The sequence below is a fragment of the Lissotriton vulgaris genome, chromosome 1_1, assembly GCF_964263255.1.
Source record: "Lissotriton vulgaris chromosome 1_1, aLisVul1.2, whole genome shotgun sequence".
In the NCBI taxonomy this organism is placed as follows: domain Eukaryota; kingdom Metazoa; phylum Chordata; class Amphibia; order Caudata; family Salamandridae; genus Lissotriton; species Lissotriton vulgaris.
Genome location: NC_141685.1, coordinates 251,508,051 through 251,514,902, shown reverse-complemented (window position 1 = coordinate 251,514,902; position 6,852 = coordinate 251,508,051). Strand labels below are relative to the sequence as shown.

Genomic DNA, 6,852 nt, shown 5'->3' with positions numbered 1-6,852 from the left:
AAGACACAAATTCATCTCTCTTCTTCTTTTCTTTTCCTCTCGAGTCAGGGGTCCCCTTACTCCACCTATTTCCATGGGCTCGGGAACTGATCTACTCTCCCCTGTCGACTTCACCTCTGGCTTCACATAACTACCTCGGGAGGACTGGAACCGGCTACGTTCTCCACGCCGTTCCGTCACCCGATGATTCAGTTTAACCACAAGATCGATAAAAGCTGCACAATCCTCAGGCAGATCCACCACCTGTGACACTATGTCCTTCAATTCCTCACAAAGGCCCTGATAAAACAGGGACGTCCTTTTCTCGGTTGGCCAATGCGTCTCGGCTACTAATCGATTAAAGTTGTCTATATAAGACAATAAGTCCTGCCTGCCCTGCCGTAGTTTCAACAATTCAGCATCACTAGCCTGCATAAACGCGTGTTTAGCAAACAGACCCCGCATCAATTCCTTAAATGCCTGATAGTTATACAGCACACGGTCGTTGCTTTCTACCAAAGGAATCCCCCATTGGGCCGCGTTGCCAGCCAGGTACGACAGTATAAAAGCAATCTTTGCAGAGTCGTCGGGAAAGGCATTCGTTCTACACATAAAGTGCAGCTGACACTGGTTCATAAATGTGCCGAACTTATCGCTCTCTCCTGTAAATCTCTCAGGGGGGGCCAAGGGTACTGCCACGGGGGTCGTTACTGTTACCGCTATGGGATTACTGCCACCAGTAGTACTCACTCCCGCCCCTCCTGTATACTGGAATGTAGCAGGCTGTATAACAGGGCCCGTTCCCCTGCTCGGTGCTTGTTCTCTGGCTCTTACAGCCACCAACTCCTGTTTCAATCCTACATTCTCTTGTTGCAGCTCCTGCACCTGTGCCTGGAGGGTATGTACGGCTCCCATTATATCTTGCATTGTGGGACCACCCGTTCCCCCACCTAACGGATTCCCATCCTCATCCATGCTAGTCCGGGCAGTGCTGTTATAACGTGGGCTTGATATTCTGTTAGACTCCAACCAGCCCAAGCACTGCAGGAACGTAGCATGCACCAATCCCCTTTACCTGCCCCTTGGACCCTCACAGGACAAACTCTATGAGGGCACCAATGGACCCGAAAAGAGGGTGGTAATGTTGAGGAGACACCAAGTCTTCCACCCTTAGTGATGAATAGGACACAGCTCCCTCCTTCCTTTACGCTTCTGTACCTATGTACAATGGGGGACAAAACAATCCCTTCATGTATCACTGCTTGTAATATCAATACCAACCTCCAATGACCATGCCTTGCAAAACATACAAAACCCCTCTTACCAATGTGAAGTGCAGGCTCTGCTTCGTAAAGGTATGGAGTTAAAATAGGGAATGTAGCACTCCGGCAACTGCACTTAGTCTCTGTAGCAAGAAAGTGGAGGGAGCCTTTGTAGCAATGTCCAAAAAGTATATAATATAATGAGGGGAAAAAGGTCTTACTATGGAACTTGCCACCGCCTGAAAAAACCCCTTTGCTTTTTACCTGAGGGACTGGGACAGAGGGAAACCTTTCGGAAGCCCCAAAACAAACCCAGCAAAGCCTTCGCGGAGTGACCCAAAAGGTCACTTCCGCACAAAACGAGGCAGAGAGCAGTCCCAGCAAAGACACGCTGAAACCACAGAAAGCTTCGTCTAATCTCAGCGTTGCTTCGATATCTACACGAGCGAAAAATACCTCCGTGCAACGCGAGTGTGAACGGGAGCCCCCGAACACCCTAAAACAAGGAAAAAAGTGCTGGGGCAAAAAAAGAACGGGGATAAGGGAAGGGAAACCCGGGAACCCAACACTGCCTGACTGACTAAAAAGGAGAAAAACGGGGAAAAGGAAAAAGGTCCAACCGATAAGGGAAAAATAAACCCTTCTCACGAGCCCGTGAGCAAGATTAAGGCAAAAAAGGGGTGTAGAAATAGCAGGAAAGACTCTGCACAGCAACAAACAGCAGCCAACAACCAGGGTAGGAATCCAAACACTGGCAATATCAAGCATCGAACTAAAGGTAGGACCAACCTTTATCCTACTGTCCTTTGTCATGTGATGTCAAGGCATGGTCATAAAAAGGGACTAACCCGATTCCTAACAATTATTTTCCATATTTTTAAAGGGATGTCAACTCTGACCCCACTTTTTATTTCCAGAACTTTGCATTTTTTGCCACAACTTGTATTTTTGTGAGACAGATGCTGATAAACTAATTGAGAGGAAAACAATGGAAAAGTGTAATATGTTGAAAGCGAACTTGGGAGCCAACAGGTAAAAATGTGATATGACGTCACTAATATGATATTTACCACCAAGGCCAAATTTGTTTAACAAACATGCAACGGACCACTCTCCCTCTCTTACCCAGTGCCAAGGTCTCTCACCCCCTAACTCTCTCAACCCAGTGCCTGTGCCTCCCACCCTCACTCTCTCTTAACTCACACCCAGTGCCTGAGTCTGTCACTCTCTGTTAACTCACTCCCAGTGCCTCAGTGTCCAGGGTCCCTCTCTTGCGCTCTCTTGTGCTTTATGATTCTGTGTTCAGAGTCTGGATATTTCGTGCCTGTGTTTGTGTAAACATTGGTGTCTGCCTGTGTCAGTGCCTGCAGCGTGTGCAGTGCCTGTGAGTGATGGATGGAAGCAGCTGTCCTGCTGTCTGTCTGTAAAGGGACAGGCAGAGTCGTCCGAGGTCAGTCTGTCTGTCCTTGAAGGAGCTGAATGGATGAACAGATTGGAAATAAAAAAGATGTGAAAGGTGGTGCAGTCCTAGACCGAATTAAAAGAATAAAATAGTTGACTGTTTCCGCCCAGTCTCGAACCGGGGACCTTTCGCGTGTTAGGCGAACGTGATAACCACTACACTACGGAAAAACACGGGAGGTGCCACGGGGCTCCTTTAACTCTAATAAGCAGAGAGCACCGGACGCAGCTGCTGAATAACAGTAGCAGTATGGAAGCTTTTCTGAAGTTCTCTCTCTGAATGCACAGTACTCAATACTGCACAAGCATCGCCTCTCACTGAATGCATAGTACTCAATGCTGCACAAGCATCGCCTCTCACTGAATGCACAGTACTCAATGCTGCACAAGCATCACCTCTCACTGAATGCACAGTACTCAATGCTGCACAAGCATCGCCTCTCACTGAATGCACAGTACTCAATGCTGCACAAGCATCACCTCTCACTGCATGCACAATACTCAATGCTGCACAAGCATCGCCTCTCACTGAATGCACAGTACTCAATGCTGCACAAGCATCGCCTCTCACTGAATGCACAGTACTCAATGCTGCACAAGCATCACCTCTCACTGCATGCACAATACTCAATGCTGCACAAGCATCGCCTCTCACTGAATGCACAGTACTCAAGGCTGCACAAGCATCGCCTCTCACTGAATGCACAGTACTCAATGCTGCACAAGCATCGTCTCTCACTGAAAGCACATCACCGTGGGTTGCAGTAAGAGATCTCTCACTCAATGCACATTTCACTGGTCGCTGCACAGGCAAGCAGACTCTCATTGACTGCATGTCACTGAAAACATCAGAGCACATGAGCTCTCACTGGATGCTCATGCCTGCACCCTGCACAGCTGAAATATCCGTCAGTGAATATGTGCGAGCGAAAGCTGCAGAGCTATGGCCTGTCTCACTGAATCCAGGTCACTGACCCTGCACAGCTGAGTACTACACTCACATCTAATGGGAATCTCACTTAACACCAGTGACCGATGCACATAGTGCCAATATCGGCCCATACCCCGGACCGGTCCTCCTCCAACTTTCCCAAATGACAGACACCACACTCTGATTTGTTGGAGAAAGTTGTTGCAGCTTTATTAGCACATACATTATGCCAACATGTTGGGTTATCTTACAGGTGATCCAAGAGCAGGCCACCCCTCGCGACCCGCCCACCTGATGAGCCATAACCCCCGGGGTGTTAACCGCGGGGGCGTTGTCAGTTTTGGAGGAAGGTCTAACCCCTTCCCTTGACGGACCTCTATTCCGCCCCTTGCTCTCGCCCCTCCCCCTCCGGGGGCGGAGCGTTGTTGGCAACCCCCGGTTGCTCAGGTCTACAACCGCCCGAAGGACTAACGGGGCGCCGTCACTCCTCCAGGATCCATCCCAGCGTGGATCTCCCTGGGGGTAATTTGCTCTCGCACCCTTCCGGTGCTCCTGTAGAGGGTACCCCTCTGTACCTTCATGCATTGGATCACCCTGTAACTCCGCCTGCAACACAAAAGAAAGAAATATTAGTAGCAACAAGCCCACCCCCCTTACTGCCCGAAAGCAGGGTAAGCGGAATGGGCGGGTAAAGCGCACAGGCAGCCACCCGCCCGAAGTCCACGGGGGAGGAGGGGGCGAGGGTCAGCTCGCCACAGCATCCAGGAACAAAGGGGGCGCCTGACCCTCGCCCCCTGCATCATATAGCCTAACCTGCTCCTCCCCCTGGACGAGGAAGTGACATCACAGGGGGCCCCTCTGGTCCCCCGAACACTAGACCGCACATGGGTCTGTGCCATCCTAAGGCACTAAGGGTGGCCGCCCTAGTAGGTAGCCACCTTTGGTGTCCCGGGGCAGCCATTCATAGTGCCAATATCGGCCCATACCCCGGACCATTCCTCCTCCAACTTTCCCAAATAACAGACACCACACTCTGATTTGTTGGAGAAAGTTGTTGCAGCTTTATTAGCACATACATTATGCCAACATGTTGGGTTATCTTACAGGTGATCCAAGAGCAGGCAGCCCTTCGCGACCCGCCCACCTGATGAGCCATAACCCCCGGGGTGTTAATCGCGGGGGCATTGTCAGTTTTGGAGGAAGGTCTAGCCCCTCCCCTTGGCGGACCTCTATTCCGCCCCTTGCTCTCGCCCCTCCCCCTCCGGGGGGGTGGAGCGTTGTTGGCAACCCCCGGTTGCTCAGGTCTACAACCGCACGAAGGACTAACGGGGCGCCGTCACTCCTCCAGGATCCATCCCAGCGTGGATCTCCCTGGGGATAATTTGCTCTTGCACCCTTCCCATGCTCCTGTAGAGGGTACCCCTCTGTACCTTCCTGCATTGGATCACCCTGTAACTCCGCCATGGCTCTGGGTGCAGCAGCCGCCGTCCCAGAGTCCCCCCACATACTAGCTACCTCTTAATTACAACCCGCTGCTACCAGTGCTTCTGCTACATCAGGCAGAAAGCTCGCCATCCCTACTTTGGATACCGCCTTCATCAAAGCACTCAGTGTATGTAGTATGTCTTATGAAACCAAATCCTCTTTGCTACAAGGTACTCCAGTGTATGTCGAGCGACACTATCCCCCATATCCTCGTCGCCCATAGACCTAGTTGTTGGGATTTAGAACGGTTTGCGTCCAGTCCTCTCTCTGTGCACATGCTTTCGATTTCACCCCTCCCTCTTGACCCATGTGATCGTATTTAAGGATACGAAACCGGGCAGTCAGTGCTTGGTTTAGTTACCGGTCACGTTGTCTTCGAGGATGTATGTTGATAAGAGCGAGGAGAATGGGCAGGAAGAGAGGGTCCCCACTATGCAGGAATTACCATAACTGCCATAACTGCTTTGCAAACACAATTGCAGGATGTAAAACAAGAGAATCAGGGGTTGCGTAGGGAGTTGGATGTGGCCAGGTCCCGAGAACAGGGAAGCTGGGGAGTAGGGAAACCTGTGATACAACCCGCTACTTTTCAATATGACCGAGGTGCTAGTAATAGCTCTGCTCCCATGACAGTCAATGTTACCACCCCTACTCCTGTACCTTTAGCGGTCCCTGAACGCTTTACGGGTGACTCGAATAAATTTGCTGTCTTTATGAATCAATGCCATCTCCACTTCCTGTGCAGGCCCGCAGCTTTCCCTAATGATTCCGCCAAGGTGGCATTTGTGATCTCATATTTGGCAGGGACTGCAGCTACCTGGGCTGTGCCTTTGGTGGAGAATGACGATCCCGTCTTGAACAATTATGATACGTTCAAGGAATTGATGCATGCCCTATTCGCTAAACATGCGTTCATGCAGGCCAGTGACGCAGAACTGTTGAAGTTACGGCAAGGTAAACAAGATTTACTTACATATGTTTCCACCTTCAACAGATTGGTGTCCGAAACGCATTGGCCTGTTGATAAACGCACCTCCATTTTCTATCAAGGGTTATGCGAGGAATTAAAGGATGTGGTTTCCCAGGTGGTTAATCCCCCATCTGATTGTACTGAGTTTATTGATCTGGTGGTGAAGTTGAATCACCGATTATTGGAAAGGAAGGGAGAAAGAACTAGACACTTTCTGTCACGACCTCTGCCTATTCGGAGTGAATCACAGGGAACAGGGGGGGAGGTAAAACAGACCCCTGAACCAATGGAAATAGGTGGAGTCCGAGGACCGTTGTCTTCAGTAGAAAAGGAAAGGCGTAGATCTAACAACCTGTGTTTATATTGTGGCCATGAAGGACATTATGCAAGGGACTGTCCCGTGAAACCCTCTAAGGAATCTTCTCGTAAGGCGGTGGCTTGTGTGCACAGGGACGGCCTGGTTAAGGACTCTATGGTTCCTTGTACCCCGTATCAAATACCTGGCATAGTGAAAAGGGTCCCCAGACATTTTACCATCACCGTCTGTTTGGTTATATCAAACAACCATCGGGCTCCTGTGTCGGCTTTGTTAGACTCCGGGGCTACGGGGAACTTTATGGACATCAAGTTGGCCGAGTGAATTGGAGTTCCCTGGGTTTACAAGGAACAACCGGAACCAGTAAGGGCCATTGACGGTACTGAATTGTCCTCTGGTACAATCACACATCAGACCGAACCTCTATGTATGGTAGGAGACAATGGTC

The 6,852-nt window shown here is 50.3% G+C and overlaps 1 non-coding gene across 1 annotated transcript; it reads right to left on the bottom strand.

The window, feature by feature from the left end:
* Window positions 1-2,800: 2,800 nt before the first annotated feature.
* On the bottom strand, window positions 2,801-2,875 carry TRNAV-AAC (transfer RNA valine (anticodon AAC)). Its single transcript has one exon. It is a non-coding gene; the product is annotated as a tRNA-Val (tRNA).
* Between the last annotated feature and the right edge of the window lie 3,977 nt (window positions 2,876-6,852).